Here is a 10033-nt window from a genome sequence, read left to right on the forward strand (position 1 = left end):
ACTTCATGCAAATGAAATCAGAAAGATCTATACACATTTTTTTCATGCTAATTTCCTTCCTCTTTTGGATAAACAGGAGAGGACTTCTGGGAACTTCAACAGAGATAACTTGGTATTTTCTTCTATGATTAATTCAGTAAGGGGTCACAGATATGGCAAAGAGTGAGTGAGCATCAATGATTGTATTTAGATTAACCACCAAGACAATAGAGCTTACACCATCCAAACTGAAATCCAATATCCTGCTTCATTTTTCCCCATCCTGGAACCAGCCCACCCCTTCACTCTGCTGCACAGTCCCTAACAGCTCTGCAGCTAACTGCCAGTGTCAACCATGGTACCAACCACAGCTATGGGTCAGCACCTACAAGGAGTTGGACACATGCTGCCTCAGCAAATCCAGAAATACACACACTAACACAGGAGAGCCCACACGCTCAAAGAAAAGCAGCTTATTCTGTTGCTTCTCAACAAGGAGATTGTCCTTTAGCATATCTTCTGAAGACACATGCTAATTGCTTTCATGCTGGTCATGTTTCCTCCCAAAGTCAGGCAAATTTTAAAAAGCTCCTTTTCTGAGGGTGTTTATAGGACTTGCATTGAGTACTACACAAATTGCCTGCTTGGTCCCCTGCACCTAAAATCTATTGTGAACTTTGAGCTTCTCTGGACAGGAAAAAAAGCTCTGTCCATAGGCAGGTCTACAAACAAAAACTAATTCAAGCCAGTGCTTATACTCTCTTCTCTTTAAACAGATGGGGAAGGGAATGAGTAAGGAAAATTAGGTCAGTAGTATTTATTATTGAGTTGCCTTCCTTGCTCTGTCAGTTACTGCTGCAGGAGGCCCACTGCTCCACAACCTGCTTCTTCTCTCGTCCTTCCAAAAATAAGCTGCATTGAGGCCAAAAGCGCTTCTACTTGTTCCCAGCTTGCAGTTAGAAAAGTGTGATGAAGATCCATTCCTAAGAGACAAAGGGTTCTTCTATAGCAGACTTTTCCATCCAGACCTTGGCAATGATGCACTTAATGTCTGGGTCAACAATTCCCATCCCCACCTCACAACAAAACCAGAATTTCTTAGATGCAGCCCCAGTACACGGACATATTTAATGCTAGATGTTGGACAGCTAGAATGACAGAGATGTCCTGTAAGTTTTTTTTTCTTCTCAGCTAACAAACGTGTGGGACTGGTTGCTCTCATGGTGTGAATTGTGTGTTTGTGTGCATGGTGGCACTTGGCACTAAACACTAACTTGCCCTCTCCGTAAGCAGTGGGGTTCTGCAGTGAGGTGTTCATTACCATAAGCACTCACACCCTGAAAGCAAGTGGACTGGGGAAGACATTCCAAAATCAAGATAATTAGGGAAAATTGAGCAAATAATTTCTCCATCTAATTGGTGTCCTTAACATCTTACGAAGACACGTTTTTCAGATGATTCAAGCAATTGATAATGTTTTGCCCTACATTTAGGGCTCAAAGCCAAAAAGAAATTCTCTTAACTTTGACTAAATCTCGCCCTCTTGACCAGCACAGGCTTGCATAACCAGCTTTGCTTTAAGCTTTCATTACACAACTTTTTTGAAAGTAAAAATCACCAACAACTTATTGCATTTCTAGTTCCCTTTCATTTCAAGTGTCTTAGCTCGACAAGACCTGCAATTTGGCTTGCTGTTTTTTTCACCCTTTTATGGTTGTTCTACTGGTCAATTTTCCTTACAACACAGTCCTTCTCTGTACTGTATTTTTAATTAAAATATCATCATTAAAATGCACCGAGGTGAAGAGATGTGAAATGTGTACAAAGAGTCCTTGGCCCTCTGAAGAATAACTTCAAAGAATAGACATTGTGGTGATAAAATACATTAATGAGAGAGAAGAGACAATATGTAAGCGATGTGGTAGCTGCCCTCAGCACCATCACTAAAGCCGTAACCTCACATGTGCACAGAAGTTGTGGAAGCTTCCTCCCACACATGATGTCAGAAGGGAACAACCCCACGGCAGGAACAGGAAGGTGGAGGTTACATCAGATTGGAAGAGATGCATCCCTTGACTTTCCCAGTCCAGGGTTGAACTGTAGCTGTAAACCGTAACTAGGTAAGTGTTGCCATGTTCTTTCATTAACAATGATCTGCATGATGCCCGCTTCTCTTCTCTTCATATGTTACCTGAAAAGATAACATTTTAGCAATAATGAGGACTATTTCTGAATACTTTTTAAGAGAGGTTAAGAAACTGGGTTAAAAGTTTTAGTGCCAGTTTTATTTTTTCATTACAATAGATTGAACTTTTGACAATCACGTTCACATTCCAGAGCTGTCTTTCTAATGACATCCTTTCCTGGTAGATCTCAAAACTAGTTCAGAAGTGTTACTTTAAGAAGGGTGTGATGAAAATTTCACAAACAGAGGGGTGTAGTCTTGTGTGACTTATAATATATCTAATTGAGATGCATTTTTTGCTTTTATTTTTGATTGCCTCACTGATGTTACTGCACACCTAAGAATATTATTACAGGCAAGAGCAGCAGAAATTTGTCACCCTGCTCCATGCCATCGCACCAGTGCAGCCAACCAGTTCCTGTAAATCTAGCCTGGTTATAGCTGATGCATTTTATGAAGAGCATGCTAATCTTGCAGATCTCAGGCTATTTGCCCTTTCTTATCAGTGCCCATATCTGTCTGCTTCAAGAGTTAAGTCCATACCTGGAGTGGATATGGCAGCTACCAAGTTGCTGTAACAACACGTGACTTACCACTGTTCTGTAATAAACTGGTCTGTTTGGCTACTTGCTCTGGCTTAAATAAGGCATGGCATGCTGCTTTAGACATGTCAGGAGGAAATTATGGCAATTTAAAACAAAATCAGAAAGCTTTTCCATTAGATAAGTCAAAATTACTGGACCACGTGTGGTAACACTTGAAGCATAAAGTAGCTTTACCAATAGGTTACTTATGAATGTTCTCTTTTTGAGGGAGTTCTTAAGTGGTTTTTTTTGCAATTCTATTCAATTCAAAATAGTTCTTGGACAGGTAATAACGCAATGGCATAAGTTCTGCCTTCTTGGATTTAGTTGTGCTGCATCATTATATTTTTGAAATAGCTAGAGAAATGTGATTTTTTTTCCTGGAAGTGGAAGTAGCTTTTCATCTTCTTTTCACCTAATCAGGAGTAATATAGAAATCCTGCACTAGGCTGCAGACAATTATTTGTAAGGTACTGATAGTTTGTTCTTTGAAAAGATTAGCTCTGTTCACATCGCTGGTAGAATATGAATTTCATGCTTAAAATACCGCATGTGAACTTAAAATCAAATGAAGAATGGATAATAAAAATCAAGTTCAAAAAAGCACAAATATAGTGATAACTTTGGCTAAAATTAATAGTGCGGCTTACTCTGACAAGCCAGAAGAGTAGCAGGATAAAAATCCTGCTTGTAATAGACTTTTTCTTGAGTAAGGGGAAAGTAAAGATCGCTGCAGTGTTTAAGTTTCCCCAACATTTTGTAGAGGACAGTAGAGAATTCATGTAACATCTGTTTGATGTCTCACAGAGGGTCTCACAGAGAGAGGAGGAACAAGCAGAGCACTCTGATTCACATCTCTTGTGATGAAAATTATATTACTGTATACCTGAAGTCAGCATGGAAAGTCACAGCTTTGGATTTTGGTCTAAGCACCCCAAACCACTGTGTGCCTCAGTGAATAGAAGCCTTCCATGAAGTCCAATTTCACTAAATGTTTTCTCTAAACTTCTGCTTACTCTAAAGTACGTTCTGTGCCTGTTTTGGCAGCAACTGATGTCTAACGAAAATCATACCAGAAAAGCAAAATGAGATGAGATCAGATGAGAGTAAAACCAACCTCATGGGCAGCCTAAGAAACACATTGACAGTAGATCAATACCTGCATGCAGTTTCCAGAAAACATGTAATGGTCAATACAAGGCAATGAAAGGCCTGACTAAATAAATGCATCATTCGGTGTGCCTTCAAGAGCTCTAAACTCAGACTCCAGTGTATCTCCTAGGGAAAAAAAGATCTCTCAGCCAGATGCCTTAACAGGAATACATTGCAGTACTCCTAGCAGCCCTCCAGAAAGCTTCCAGGTGATCACAGAAGCCAAGAGCAGTGTGATTGAGCTGAAGTTTAGAATATTCATAGGAATACATGGGAAAAGGGAGTTTTCAGATATGTTCAGGGCTATTAGAGATTGCTGACAACACCTTTTACAAGGATTAGTAAAGAAGCAAGCATGTCTTGCTGGTAACTACAGAGGAGCGTCTTGGGGATAACCCTCCAAAGGTTATCAGCTGCAGAAGCAACTCACAGTACCAGCTACGAGGTTTAAACTGTTAGCAGTGGATTAGTAGCTTTGGAACATAAAATACAACAGCTTTCAAAATGAGAAGAAGAGATTTGAATCTAAAGAAAAATAAACTTCACTGGATCTCCTTAGTCTACTCTCTTATCTATGGCTGATGTTGTTTGACCCCACTAGTCGTGCTACTCATGTGCAGATAGCCACATGATAACCAAATACTGCTTGCATAGAGAGCCATTTCTCACAGTCGGTTACAAAAAGGATCACATACCGGTTTTGGCATCCTGTAAAGTGGATACTCATTAAAGTAGCATAATTGTTTTAAAAGATTAATTAAAAATAAACCAAAACTACTTGGAAAGGACTTGCAAAGATGGCAGAACCAAAATCTCCTCAGCAGTGGCAGATGGTATAAGAAGATGTGGAGGCCATAAACTGTTCTGGGAAGTCCAGATTCGACATTAGGATATGTTTTTGGTGGGAGAGTGGCAAAACATTGGAGTAGATACCCTTGGAGGTTTTCAGGATCTTGCTACTGTTGGTGGTAGCCCCAGTTCAAGTTGGCGTTCAGACATAATGCCAGCCAACATCACTGTGTTACAGGTTTACAGGCACAAACAGACTGTGCATCTATGAGTACCCATGCACCAACACAGGCTAGGGGCCAAGCAGCTGGAAAGCTGCTTTACAGAAAAGCTCTCAAGGGTCCTGGTGGACACCGAGTTGCACGTGAGCCAGCAATGTGTCTTTGCAGCAAGAAGACCAACAACATCCTGGGTTGCATTCCTTCCCCTCTACTCAGCACTAGTGAGACTCATCTGTGGAGCTGGGCCCACTTATGATTTCCCCAGTATAAGCAAGACATGGGCGTACTGAGCAAGTGCAGTAATGGGCTGCAATGATGTTTAAGGAACTGAAGTGTCTGTTTTATAAGGAGAGGCTCAGGGAGCTGGGATAGTTTAACCTGGAGAAGAGAAGGCTCAGCAGGAACATTATCCATGTTTAGAAATACTTGATAGAAAGATGTAAAGAAAACAGAGCCAGACTTTTCTCAGCACTATCCAGTGAATGGATGAGAGGTAATGGGCACAAAACACAAAGGATTCCATCTAAAGATAGGAAAAAACCTTCTGCAGTGAAGGTGGACAAACACTCCAACACTGGCACTGGTTGCCCAAAGAGGCCATGCAGTCTTCATTTGTGGAGATATCCAAAACCCAGCTGAACACAGTTCTGAGCAAGCTGCTCTAGTTGACTTTCCTTTCAGTGGGAGGTTGGAATACAAGATCACCAGAAGTGCCTCCCAACTTTATTACTCTGTGAGGCTGTGACTCTAAGTTCTGCAGCATTTATTATGTCAGGAGTATGTCCACTGGTATGATTGCAACATGTGATTAATTCTTGGCTGTTCATACAGTGTAATACCCGAGTTGAGGCTTAACCATATCACACAGTTGGAGACACATGGGCTGGCTCTGCAGAGAGCCAGAGCGGGACAACAAATGTAACATCTAAGGTGCATTTCCGTGTGGATGATGCTACATTTTTCCAGGATGAGCTGAGTTTAATAGCTTTTACAGCTCAGAGTTCAGGCTGGCTCTGGCTGCATTGTGCTCCTGGAATTGTAAGCACTGGGCATCTTGATGCAGAGACACCTTGGCCACTCCTCATCTAGCTTAGCCCCAGTTATTTTCATACTGAGTATGAGCTGGTTCCACTTGGAGATACTTGCCTTTCTCTAAATTCTGTGACATATCTTTTCGGGTTCCAGATTTTTTTCATGACAGCATGACCTCTGCTACACTGTATAATGTAATGGGAAGCTAACAGTGTGTCATTTCCAACACCACAGCTCCCAAATGTTTCCTTTTTCAGATCAGTGGAATGCCATGCATATGGCTTTATATCGACGCCAGCTCATGCCGACTTCTCTATGGCAGGAGAAGAGGCTTCTGCTTCCGTAAATTCTTTGTCTCTGGAGTTCATGCGAAAATGAACATGCATACATCTTTAGGCACAGTAAAACAAGAGTAAAAGAGTGCAGTAATGATTTGTGTTATGGTGTACAACATTGAAAATCATGTTGCATCCTCTAACCTCAACAGTAAAGTCCATCCTCGGCCTTTTTCAGGAGTGTGGCTGCTATATAAAGCCAAAGAGTATGGAAACAAACTGTCCTATCATGTGCAAATTAAAAATCATACCTTCTTTCAGCTCTGCTTTTGTGCTTAGAAATACTGGCAATTTGGTTATGGGGTCAAAGATTGCCTTCAGCCCACCATGCCTTGCCTTGCCAGGGCTCTTTTTCTCTCATCTCTGCTTGGCAAGAGAGAAAGAGGAGGAGGAAGAGCTTGGCAAGGCCTGAGGGTACCAATAGGCTTTAATTGTCCTGTCCAGCCTTACCTGGGACCTCTATTCACAGACTCTCCCAGGGGCTATGGGACTGTTCAACCTCAGGCCTGGGCTTCAGACTCTGCCAGAGTTACGCTGCAGGTGTGCCTGTCTTTAGTTCCAGCTGCGATGGCCATGGACCCTCTTGAGCTGGACCAGGCCTGACTGAAGACCTGCAACATTGCTATGGTCTTGCTTGGTGGTCACTGGCTGAGTCTAACCCTCATTATTGACACTGGACCTAATATAGACTTGCTCACTCACGTTCCCTTGGATCTGCCTCATCACCATGGACTCGTTTGATGATCTAGACTCTTGGTTGACCCCAGGTGCCATCCCCAGGGCTGCCCTGCTCACCTTGCTTGGAGGCAGCGGGACAGCCCCTGGATGGTGAGGTGCCAGTCCTGCTGACCATGGTATCATGCTTGGCTCTCTATTCCTTGAGGAGCAGCCAGCCCCTCTGAGCCCTGACAGAGCAGGAAGGAGAACTAGTGGCACACACATTGTTGCCTACTGGGGAGACCTTACCTGGGAAGGCAGTTAGGCAAACATGGAGCTACACAAGACTTGGTAGCTCTAAAAGTGGGGAAAAATACAGCCTGTAAAAACTTCTGATATGGTTGCACTTCTTGGAGAGTTGGACAAAGCTATAGCAAGCCAACAGGAACACGTGCCTGATGAAAATGTCCTAGACCCATTCAGAGTTGGTCACACATGACTAGCTGCCCTCTATTTAGCAATTTATGGAGTTATATCTTACTAGCAGCTGCTTTGCTATCACTGCTTACATCAAGAAAATAGGATGTCATGTCCACAATATGCCGGTAAATGTGTGAAAAAGGCTCAAAACTGGGGCCCTGTTAGATCTAGAGAATAAAAGACTAACAGAAGAGACTCAGAGCACTCCTTTTCAAATACATGTCTCTTCTGAAATTCTTTCAAGACTTCCTCTTTCTTCTGGAAATATCCTTTGATACTTTCGCCTTCATGTTCTGGCTCTGTGAGCCCACAACACTTTGGCTCGCACAGGTGAAAGCTTTATGTTGTGACTTCCAAGAATGACTTGGTCCATAAGCTGTAAAAGCCTTGTATAGCATGGGTGTGTGCATGCTGACACTGGAGACACAGATCTGACTCTCAGTTCACTGTGTATATCTGGCCTAATTTCAAACTTGGCACTGCCTTGGCACTGCCAGAACTCTACTGACAGCAGCCTGGAGCCCACAGAGCAGGCTGCCAAACCATCCCGATAAGAAGGGCATCTGCAGAGGTGATTATCTGAACCAATCTCTGGGCTACTCTATCTAGGCTGCTTCCTATCATCAGTCTTCCAGTGTTGGTTAACCTGTGAGAGTCAGGCTGGTACTTCAGCAGAGGATGCGTAAGGCCAGAGCTAGTCTGGTAGAGCGCAGGGTCCCTTCTGTCCAGCAACAGAGGAGCAGCAAGCCCAACTTCCCAAGGTGCTTTTGCTCTACATCTGCCACTTCCTTTGCTGACCCCATTCCTGGCAGAGGTGGGGAGCACCCAGCCAACTCCAGTCCCTTCACTTTGAAGCAGAAAAAAAGACCCTGATTTTGCTTCTGCAGTTGAGATGCCTGGAGAGAACTCTGTTGTCACTAGTCTCCAGGCTGCATGGTTTAAAACTTGTTCCAGGTTATCTACATTAAAGTCCAGTGACAGAACTGTACAGAGGACAGCAGTATAGACTTACTCTATAATGCAGGTGAAGTGATACATAACGGTCAAACTGACAAATGAGATTTCCCTGTGTCCCCTAAATAGTGAAACCAGTAAACATACAAACAGGACATGGCATAAAGAAAAAGCAAGTAGCCAGTTATTTTTTTTTTTCACTTAAAGATATAAAATATATGTTATTTAAATCTTAGCAATTTTGTGTAATTTCACTATCAGTGAAGCTTGGAAAGATCTTGGTGAATGTGTAAAGTTGAGAGTTTGGGTCTTTTGTTCAGGTTTTAACAAGTAAACACCATATGCTCAACTGTAAGCTAGAGCAGGAGCTGGAACAGAGACAGGTCATGATGAGGAAACATCTCCACCTCTGCTCTTTCTGCTGTCCAACACTGCTGTCATCAGGCTTTGACTGAGGCCTGGAGTGGCAGAAGATTGAGTAGGCTGGGTTCAGAGAAAGAAACCTTGAAAAAACAGACACAAAATGAGCACTTTTGAGTAGGTATCTCCATTTGTCTTCAGTTATCTGTAGCAGGCAATAAGAATGACAAGTGGGAAAGGGAAGAAGGTCACTATCAAGAACTTACATGAGTTTGTATGTCCTCATCTTGGAAATAAAACTCCAATGAACTGTCTAGTCCCCAAAACAGAAGAAATCAAATTTCTGGCTATTGCTGTTGGAAAGAAGAAGAACCTGGGAAAGGGGAATACAAGGGAATCATAGAATGGTTTGGATTGGAAGAGATCTTTAAAGGAATGCAAATGAACTAACAGGGACTGACTGGAGGTACCTGCAACAGCCCTGCACTTGATCTCTTCAGTTCGGAGGACAATAAACTTGCTGTTTCTGCCTTACTCATGTCTGACTTGCTTCCCTGGTCAGGAGGGACCTGGCATATTTTTCCCTGTCAGGGCCTCCAGCCCTTGCCCCAGTTATGTTGCAGATATTCCTGTGCCCAGTCCTGTCTCTGGAACTGTTTCCCAGTTGGATCACTGATCCATGTTGTAGGTAGCTTTTATCCATCCTGTCTCCTGGACAGGCCTCAGATCTGTGTTATAGTCTGGTTTGCAGTTCTGTCTTGTGCTGCTCTGATGGGACTCCCTGGACGGACTCCAGACCTCACCATCACCTTGCCTTGTCTGAAACTGCCAATGGATGATGCACACCCTGTTCACACAGGACTGTGCCCTCGCCAGTGAAGGCATTGCCTGTGCTGCGGTCAGCCTTGTCCCCAACTTGTCCTCCTTCATGGAGAAACCTCGCTCTTGCTCCTCCCTGACTCTATCTAACATCAACAAAGGAAGACCCAGAGGGTACCACCTAGTATCACCATCACTTCAAACATGTCTCCTAGCATAAATGAAATTACTCTTTAAATTACCTTCTGGATCTTATTTATTGCAACAAATATTTACAAAAAAAAAGTGAGTTTGTATCTTCTTCTCCCCTTTCAACATGTTTGACCAGTTGTTCACATCTGAAATATTTTCTTCCAATAAGAAATTTCTCCAGCTTCTCTGAAGAATTTGGATGGTGTTTGCTTTTGTAACATCTTTCCTTTCCATAGTCACTGCCATGTTTTCTTAGCAAACAATACTTAGAGTACAGAATCAAAGGCTTCAGTC

Source organism: Chlamydotis macqueenii, chromosome 1 (assembly GCF_036417535.1).
Source record: "Chlamydotis macqueenii isolate bChlMac1 chromosome 1, bChlMac1.mat, whole genome shotgun sequence".
NCBI classification, from domain to species: Eukaryota; Metazoa; Chordata; class Aves; order Otidiformes; family Otididae; genus Chlamydotis; species Chlamydotis macqueenii.